General features: G+C 31.7%; 1 long non-coding RNA gene across 1 annotated transcript; it reads right to left on the bottom strand.

Annotated features, from left to right (window-relative positions):
• Window positions 1-279: 279 nt before the first annotated feature.
• On the bottom strand, window positions 280-6,290 carry LOC146993353 (uncharacterized). The gene is made up of 2 exons (XR_015038738.1): window positions 5,417-6,290; window positions 280-3,882 (listed from the first exon to the last, which is right to left on the bottom strand). It is a non-coding gene; the product is annotated as an uncharacterized LOC146993353 (long non-coding RNA).
• Between the last annotated feature and the right edge of the window lie 4,258 nt (window positions 6,291-10,548).

Here is a 10,548-nt window from a genome sequence, read left to right on the forward strand (position 1 = left end):
CATTTTCACATTGGACTTGTAATTGAATTTTAAATTAAGAATGAATCTGTGTGCTTTTTCAGGGAAGGGAAGTTATGCTTTATAAAATTATAAGTATGCAATATTTACAATTAAACAGAAAATGAGAGGTGTATGAAAAAATTACAAGAAAAAAAGGGAATTTTAAATTTTTTGACAGGATGAAATTTAAAATGCTTATCAGTCATGGTTAATAAAACTTAGCTGAATATTAAATATATGTATCAAATTTATTGAGAATAAAAATTGAAGCTAACAGAATGATAATAATAAATTAAAAAATTTATTTACATGCATACAATTTTATGTTAAATATACAGAAAATTTTCATACGAGAATACAAGAATAAAGAATTGTTTTATTAAAGAGTCTTGAAATAACTGTAGCTTTTTCTTTCACTTTTAAATTCAATAACTCTTAAAATTATAGTGATATTTATAAAAGCATAATAAAAATAATTTGATTAAACATTCCTTTTACATATTAGGCCAACTAATATTACATATTACAGCTCATGAAATATTTCTGGTATGGAAAAAAGGATCCTTCTAAAAAATTTTCTTTACATATATATAACTATAAATGTATCAGTTCATTTTTTCTATAATTATGTTTTATGAAAATATTCTTAAACTATTGAAAAGAATGAAATTTCCTTCGTTTTCAAATGATTATGAGATATATTTTAATGTAATGCTGATAAAGAAGATATTTTTAACATTAAAACAGAAAAATCTAAAATAGCTAAAACATAGACACCTTGGATAAAAATTTGCGAGGGAAAAATTATAAATATTAATGAAAATAAAATTTTCATAGCACATAATTTTAGCATTTTAGTAAAAAATTATAAAAATTGCACCATTATACTTTACATACAGCCACTTTACTGAGATATTTATTTCAATATTAAATATATAAATTTCATATTTCATTTCCTATTTATCTATTTCACTATCTTCTAATTTGACAAATTTTGTCTCAAATCTGAGATAATGCATTAATTCTAGATTCAGCAGCAATTACTTTAACAAAACATATATGAAATTAACAAGATGCTATTAATTTTGCACGAAGGCTTTCCATATAAAATTAACTTCTCAGATTTTCTACATTTATATAGTTCTATATAAAAAGAGCATCTATTTTGGAACATAATGACCAATATGAAGTAATAATACATAAGTTATAATTTTAATAGTCACAGCATACTGAGATATTACATTTGGCTCATTGTAGAACCATAGCCTGCATACCCAGCAATGCAATCATTACCATAGTCTTCATATCCAATGATACAATCATTTTGCTTATCATATGATAAGCTTGCTTTAAATTGATTTCATTAAAGGGTACAATAGAATACCTGCCATAGCTTTTCAGTTTATTGCCATATAACTTTATCGCACTAAGCACAGCAACTGAAAAATTGGTCACAAGATTTGTGGTTTAATTGTCTGATTTTCCGAGATTTAGGTATTAAGTTTTTATTTTGACTGACATTCCTCTTTGGAATGTCACTGGGTTTGCTTGATGCAGCTACTTGCCCTGAAGATGGTTAGCTTGGCTGTTCACAGCTTTAATGAAGCTTGCCGCAGGGTGGTGAATTCTACTGCATAACTAAGCAAATAGCTCCTTCACATTTACAAGTCTGCTGCTTCTGCACACCTAATCAGCTGGAAGGGATAAAAATTATAAACATAAATAATTACAAAATCGATTCACAATAAATTTTATATTTTAGTTAATTTATTTATTGAATAAAATAAATATGAAAGTAAATAAAAAGCAGCCCTGAATTAAAATATTAGTAATACTCATAGTGTAACAACGCTGATACTGCAAATGCTAAATTAAACGAGTATTGGGACTTTAAAGCATTAGAAATGAGTGAGTGTTGCATACAAAGGTTAGCATTTTGGATGCATAAATTCATGTCACACATAGAGAAAATTATGAAAACTTCCATGCAGCCAGTCTATTTGGCAGGATACACAAGTAATAAACATGTTTAATAATGAAACATAATAAAAATATTAATAATTAATGAGGGAAAATTTATAGTTTTGTTCTTTTTATTTAAGTTAATATTTCTATTGTGAAAACTATCTGACTTAATACACTATTCACTTTCTCTTTGCCAGTACTAAACATTAATTCTGAATTATAATAAATTTTCTAACTGCTCTGTTATTCATTCACAATAGTAATGGCTTGAGTTAATTTCTTCTGCATTTATTTCATTTATAACCTCCCAAAGTTTTCAACTACATTTTATCCTATAGTTCTAATCTGAGGTAATGTGCTGCAAATATCAAGTGTTAAACTGTCATAATAATAATACTATAGACAACTGAAGTTAACAAGCACATATTGTAAAGCTTCAATCATATGCAGAAGTGATTTATATGCAAGTATATCTTTATCATTTGGCCAATTTGAATTCAACAAAATAATCTAATTTTCATAACTTTCTCAATTTTTATTGTCTGCAGATAATCAAAACCATTTTTAAAGAGGGACTACTGCACATTATTGTTAAGAAATATATCACATTGACATTCTTCAGCCTTATTACTTTTTAACTTAAACAAATTAATATTTAAGTACTAAAAATTAAATATAACACAGTTATAGCTTTGAAGCTATGTGACAGATGCAACGAGCGAAAGCTCTGAAGTCAGATTCCAATCAGTCTGGGTCGTATTTATTTTGCATATAAAACAATACATGTGAATTCTAGTTAAATAGAACCAATGACTAAAAAGCACTTGTTTTAAAAAATACATAATAAAAATGTATTTTTCATATTACATATCAATACAAAATAGCATATTAAAATAAAGTCGTAGCTGCCCGGATGGTATAGTGATTAGGGAAGCCTGAGTACAATACTGAGGGACCCGGGTTCGAATAATGAACAAGGCATGGATGTAAATTATCTGTCCCTTCATAGGAGGCAAAGGTGGCCTGCCTATTAGGTGCCTCGATAATAGATCACCATATCTGATTTTAGGAGTGGCCAATGCAGGCATAGGCAAGCATCCACCATTGGAAACAAAAAGTACATGTGCAAGAAATGGAGTTATTCTGATGCTAATGGTTTCATAAAATTAATTATTCTTTTCTGATAACTCGATTCATAATTATAATGTGGGGAAAAAAGACGAAATATAGAATATCAAATCCCATTTACTTTCCTGAACCAAAGTATGAAAGTAACAGCACAGTGTATAAAAATGTTGAACAACTGCATCGTTTGTTAACACAGTTATAACTGAAGTACTGTTTTGAAGAAGGGTATGGAGTTTTAGGGCAATTAGCATATACTTTGATGCTTCTTATTTCATTAAAGCTAATTCTTATATATAGGCATAGTAATGTTTAGCTCATCAGCATTTTATGAATTATTGACAATTTCAAAACAATAAGTATAAATATGCAAAATAAAATAAGGAGCTGTACGACTTAAAGCTCATATAAATTGGAATACCTTATGTTGGAGCATTGCTGAACTCATACTTAAAACAGAATAAAATGATAAATGAAAATCAAAACACTACTATATACGCACTGTATGTTACTTCCTTATTAAAGCAGACAGTCTGGATATATTTAAAAGTTACAAGTTACAAATTTGGTGATTCAATCAGCTTATTTTGTTATGGTGTCTTTATTAAACAATAATCAAATGTCACCTATGGATATTCTAATATATTTTAAGAACATTAGGCTTAAATAAAAAGTTAAACTTTATCTTTCTGGATTTTGGAAAGCCTAACAGATTTCAGTTCACAAAAGTCCCATTTATTGCTATTACAGGCCACACATCGAGCAAAAGCTTTCATTGAAGGGCAGTTCAACCTGAAAAAAGAAATTAAATCACCATTTAAAATTTCATGATCAGGGTAACAATACAAAGGTTTAGCACTTGGCGTATAAATAATCCTGCTCTTTCAGAAAAATTTAATTGCCATGACAATAGATTTAGGTTGGTAACTTATTTCTGTAAAAAAATGTTATGCCCTTTCCAGGAAAAACATGAGCACACCTATTTACCATATAACATATTCCTCGAAGTATAACGCAATGGCTTCAAATCACATTAATTAGAAAGTTTGATTTCATTTCTACTTTAACCAGGTTGCCTTCATGGCTATATGACATACAATATATTCTTTAAAATAAAGACTAATGTAACAGATTCAAATAACAAATTTAAAAGTTTTGCCCCATAAGTGAAAACATAACTTTGTGAAATAAATCTTGCATCCAATTTAAGGCCATGAGAACTGATGTTTGACAAATACTAAAGAAGGTTTATTTATATTTTTGATGCATTAGACATGAACCTGATTTAATCAAAAAAACTTTAATATGGGGGATAGGTTGGAATAGCTTTAACTTCTTTGATAAGCTGAAGCATGTTTAGAACAAAATGTTTTAATGACAGGTAAATTTCCATCATTTGCAAATCATTATATTATTAGAAAATACATTTTAATGAGATACTAACAACTATGACATTTTATGCATAAAAAGAGTAAAAATTAAGCCAGTTATCATTTGGCTTTGTGGTGTCATCGAAGCTTTGCTTCTTCTCCCAGCATAAATTCTTTGGTGGTACACTACTATACTGTCAACAATATTATTTTCATATTAGTTCCACAACAGTAAATTAGCATGTTCCAGTTCAGAGTTTGAATGCATCTGAAATGTTTTGTGCACAGTTTGAATTTAAGAAAAATCTCTTTCCTTCAGACTTATATTTTCAGCTTAATATTCTAATGATTTACTTTTTTTGAAATCATATACTACAGCTATATCCATTTGACTTTGAAGGGAAGATTAATAATTTTTATCTTCTTATATCCTACCCATATATCTTTCTTTCTGAGTAGCTATGTGCAGAGTTAAAAAATGTATAGATATATAAAAATAATAAGGATAGCTTAATTATTTTTATTGAGAAAAATTAAATGGGCATAGCTATATATGTAAGAATACATAATTAAATTAGTCCAAATCATATTTAATGCATCTCCATATTTATTTTAATATTTTCATTTAATATGTATTTAAATGCACTAATCATTTTATCATTAGAATTCTAGTAAAAGTAAGAAAAAAGCTATAATAAATTAAATGCTGTTGTTGTTGGTTTCATTTTAACTTTGCCCAGTTTGTCTTCATGGCAATAGCAATATTTATAACATATATAATACTTAAAAAGGAACTTTTTGTTATGTTAATAATAATAATTTGCTTCATTTTTTAACTCCCAAAACCCCATAAACGTTTTGCGAAAATATGAACTAATAATGATTTGCGACTTTCAAACTTTATTTTCTCCCCATAAACGTTTTACGAAAATATAAAAAACTTTATTTTCTTTTACCGTAATGTTCGAAAAATAAACCCCATAAACGTTTTGCGAAAATATGAACTAATAATGATTTGCGACTTTCAAACTTTATTTTCTCTTACCGTAATGCTCGAAAAGTAAACAGAAAATTTCCCTTTTCCTCCTTCAGGAAAATTCCCTGTGTGGGTTGCAACAATTATCAGGGTTACCATATTCTGGCGCACGTACGCTCACTTCCGATGTAAACAAATCCGCAATTTCGCCAAGTGCCGGTTATGGAAACATCCCCTGTTTTGCCAAGAAGCTAATGTGTGCTATTTTTTATGAGATTCTGGCCATGTCTAACCATATGCTTTTGAAGTGCCTTTCTTATTTTTTTGTCTGCCATGGTCCATATGATTTGTTTTTAAGATTACAGTATTTTTAAATTGTTAAACTTGTACTCATCTTCAAACATGTCTTTTCACAACAGCAATATGGTAAAACTAGATATTACGGTCCAGATTGGCGAGTTTTAAAAAAATTGCCAAGTCGCCAAATCGATTGTTTTCGTGTGTTTTAGAAAATCGCTGACTCATCATATCGCCGGTTACAAATTTGAATTAATTCTGTAAACATGCAAAAATATCTAAAACAGGACTTCAAGAAAAACAATGAAAAATCACCGACTGCTTGGTGCGTTTTTAAGAATTACACATCCTCGGTATCCATGTACACATTGACCAATTTTTTACTTGAAGAAACATCTTAGAATTGCACAACTGCAGAGTCGTAGGCAAGAAGTTAAGTATGCAGCTGAAATCATAGAATGAATGTCAGTTTGTGTTTGCTTCACTGTGTTTCAACAGTTCTTGTGTTAAGTTGGCATTACGGTAAAAAATTACAAGAAAGGTTCAATGTAACCTTTGTATGTATTTATGGGGTTTTGTCTTTGTAAGTAAGACAGTGATTACCACATCAACAAATACATTTTAAACTATAGGAAAGCTCGTTCTAATTAATTTATTGAAAAAAGTGGAAAATGAGGGAAATATTTTTAATAAATTTCAGCACTGTAAAGTGGGGCGGGAATATAGTAATCCATCATTGGCAGGTCTTCGATAAAGCAACATGCATCATAATAATCATCTTTATGACTAAAGGTAAGAATCAGCCACAGTGAAAAAAAAAAAAAAAAAAAATCCCTATTCTGATTTGACATTCAAAGTTAAAATATGCATCAGATGATTGTATAGTTCATTAATGCCATATATTTTGTTAATTTCACAAAACTGGATCAAATCATTTCGTAACAGTAGTATATAAATTTCATAAAGTTGCCAGCTGGAATGTCCTCTGGAGCAGGATTTTTAATTTTCTTTTCTGTTTCAAGGGCAAACTTGCTAGCAAATTCCAATCTCTGTAATTATGTCATATATTAACCCATTAAATGCTGTGGTGCTCATTTGGTTATCATAAACAGTCAAAAGTCTTTAATTTGGACTCTTCGGCGATTTCGGATTATCGGTTTTTTTGTATTATAGCTCATCAGTTTAAATCTTTTAAGATGGCATGCAGAAATTATAAAATTAAAAATGTGAAATAAAGAGCAATTATGATCTAAAGGGTATCAAAATTTACAAAAAAAAGTTTAATATTTATTTATTTGTTTACTTTAATAAACTTTTCTTTCAACGTGCGCATGTGTAAAGCATACATTACGCATAGTTGAAATTAGAAAATTGCAACCAGAAAACTATTTCATGTGTATTCGTGATATTTATAATGATGAATTTGATTTAAATCATATCAAAGACGGAGTACATCGAGATGAAATACTGCATTTAGTGAGGAATTATAAGCCGAATAAAATAAAAACATCTGCCCTGAAGATGAGGATAGTGCTGACAGATCAACTTCCATTGTACTGACAGATCAACTTTCATTGTGCGCTGCAATGTACCCCCTCCTCTCCCGCAGAGCAGCGCGAAATTGATAAACAGATTTCGGAATGGTTAGAGAAACAAATCACCTCTCTGTCACTTTCTTCATGCCTTTAACCATTTTTTGCAGCAATTCCACTTTTTGTTTCATGGACATCAAAACATGCTTTCGCTTGTAAATCCTTTGATGTCTCCAGAATCGGAAACTCTTTTTGACATAATCGAAAGTTCAAGCTTACTTTTTATAAAATTGCTCTAACAGTCTGCAAAAAATAATAAGCCAGATCCAATTAGAAGAATAAGGAACAACGCGATCTGCAACATTAACTGAAATAGATAATTTTAGCTTAGCTTATACCGTCCATTATACATTAAACGCATATGCGCATGCGTTTAAACATGTGCAGAAAGTTTGTAGCTTTGAGGTCCGGATTATAGATCATTCCAGATTAAAGACTTTTGACTGTACTTTAAGACACCTAGTAACACCATCTAGCTATCTCGGAGGGAAAAAAAGGCAACATTCAACTCATCCACTGAATGTCATTTGTAGAAAACCTAAAGTGATCACTACCTATACGCTCTTATGCTGAGCTCATGTTCATTTCCACTTTCCTCTTATCACAAAAGTGAAACATGTGTTTTGAAAACAGATTAGACATAGTGGATTGAGGCTAATTTTGGTCATTGTGATTTTACTATATTATTAGTGAGTGTTGATTAAAGCGGTTATTTACTTCTATCAACAGTCCCTGCTAGACGGAACTTTCCTGAGAAACAAGTTTTTGGTAGCACTGGTTTAAATGGGAGGATTCTTAGAAAAAAAAGAATCCCACCTAGCTACAGAAGCAATGTAGCGGCTATGTGATATTTCTTCAAACCTCGCCAAAAATGTTTCAACTGAAACTCTGTCCGGGGTAGAAATGAACCAATCAGATGAAAGTTCTGCTTCTGAAGGATCACGTGGTCCCAATCTGAGCGATAATCGATTATTGTTTTGCGTTGTCTTTGTAGTAAGTGAAAATGGTAACCTAGCTACACGGGTTTCCTGGAAATGTGCGGGTTCTGAGAATTGCCCCTTTCGTCGTCCAGTTCGGCATAGCCGAAAGATAATGTAATTTTAAAAATTAGATAATGCTTTTTTTTTTTTGGGGGGGGGGTCAGTGTAATTTGTATAGATGATGGACACAAATTCATAAAGCCGCATTTGGAGATTACAGTTGATACTGAGTAGAATTTCAACAAGCATTTTATGATTGCATTGTACAAGAAAAGGCTTGAGAAAAGCTTTGAAAGAATTTAAAGATAATATGGGATTCCCAGAACCTCTGTAATTCTGCCTTTGAAGATGATGGCAATGATTTTATAAACGTGGAGCTTCCTCCACAGCAGGTTGATGGAGTTTTCTGATGGTGGACTAGAGGCAGAATGAGGCATTGTTAGGAGTGACAAGTGTTATTTAAGATTCTGTGCTTAGCAATGAATCATTACGGGCATTTCAATAGAGATTAAAAATTGTCTTCAGTTAGTCATTTATCTTCAGTAACATACGAGAGGATGCTGAGCAGGCACTGGAAGCTGTAGACACACTAATGTTTGTGAAAAATGCAACACCATGAAGGAATTGTCGGAAATGAATGAAATTTATTCCGCATATTACCGATAGTGATACAAGTAAACGATCACATTTACAAACCAACAAACAAAAAAAAAAAAATGAAAGTTGGAAAATCAGTACTTTGGGTTTCTGTCATGCTGAGCGAGAGCCTGTACACATCGTGGCGTTGAATCGTATAGGTTCTGAATGTAATCCTGGGGAATGGCTTTGACTTGATGTGAAAGTTCAGTTTCAGTGTGTGGCCCACTAGCTGTACGTGCGAGTCGCTGACCGATGAAATCCTAGGCATGCTGATTGAGCAACATATCTGGGGAAGATGCAAAACCTGTTGTACCTTAAAGAAGGCTTGTGCACAGGCATTTTTTTTCCCTAAAATATAGTGCCTGGAATGCATCAAATAATGCATACTCTGTCATCATTATACTCCAGATTGTAGCAAGATTTGTTGGAGAAAGCAACTTGTTGCCACAGAGCACGCCACGCACTGAGTTGCAGTGCTCACTGAAGTCAGAGGCATATGTTACTCAGCGACAGGGCAATCCTGCGTAGAGGAACCCTTGCATGTAGTTCATGTTGCAGCAGACAGCGACGAACACTTGTAACCGTGCTCCAATATTGTACTAACATACGAGAGGATGCTCTACAATCCATCACAGCCATGCAGATGAGGTGTTTGTCGTCCTGTGCTGTTGTGTGCCCCATTGCCAGGATTTCACCTTGTTTGGTTCTCGCTGTCCATTTCTTCCAAACATGCATCACTGTTGTGGCATTGTGCTGCGTGTGGGCTGTGATTGTTTGATATGAAAGTCCACCCTCTTACATACAGACGATGTGGCCTCGTTCAAACTTGTTGGTATGGCAGCCTCTGCTGTTGACGAGGCATACTGAGCACAAATTAAATGTTCACTGCAGACGGAGGATGATAAACAGATTTTAGCACAACTTTACAGTCCTTTACAACTGCCAGTTCTCATTTCATGCATGCATAATCCCTTTGTAATTCTAATCATTTGTATGTCTTAACTCACTTTACATTTCATGTAAGTTTGGTTCAAAGTTGCAGTTGTCCAGATCAAATGTTTATTTTACAGAAAAATATAAACAGCTTATGCATACATGCATTGTTTTTATAGGATTCTGATCATACCTGAATAATAATTTTTCACTAAGTTGTATTTTACAATAATTCTTCCAAATAAGTAACAGTTACTTATCCATTATTTTAATTAAAAGAATTTTGTATATATTTTTGTTCTTATCAACTAATGAAAGGGATGTATATGTATTAATTTTATAAAATTCATGTGAATGTATGCAAATAAATTGTTTATAAATGTCACATAAGTTTATACCTCCTTAAACCATTTTCATGTGAAACAGAAGCCTTATTCATAACAATATAATCAAACATACCAAGGTATTCAGAAGTCAAACAACAAAAATCAGCGTTAATTCACAAAATTTTCACAGGACTAGTTTCGATGGTTTTACCGAACCATCATCTTCAGCTGCAAAACCGCAAATGGAAAAACCGCAAAAGCATTTGCGGTTTTGCAGCTGAAGATGATGGTTCGGTAAAACCATCGAAACTAGTCCTGTGAAAATTTTGTGAATTAACGCTGATT

This window comes from Stegodyphus dumicola, chromosome X1, assembly GCF_044657685.1.
Source record: "Stegodyphus dumicola isolate Sdum_Otavi_A_Nest chromosome X1, ASM4465768v1".
In the NCBI taxonomy this organism is placed as follows: Eukaryota; Metazoa; Arthropoda; class Arachnida; order Araneae; family Eresidae; genus Stegodyphus; species Stegodyphus dumicola.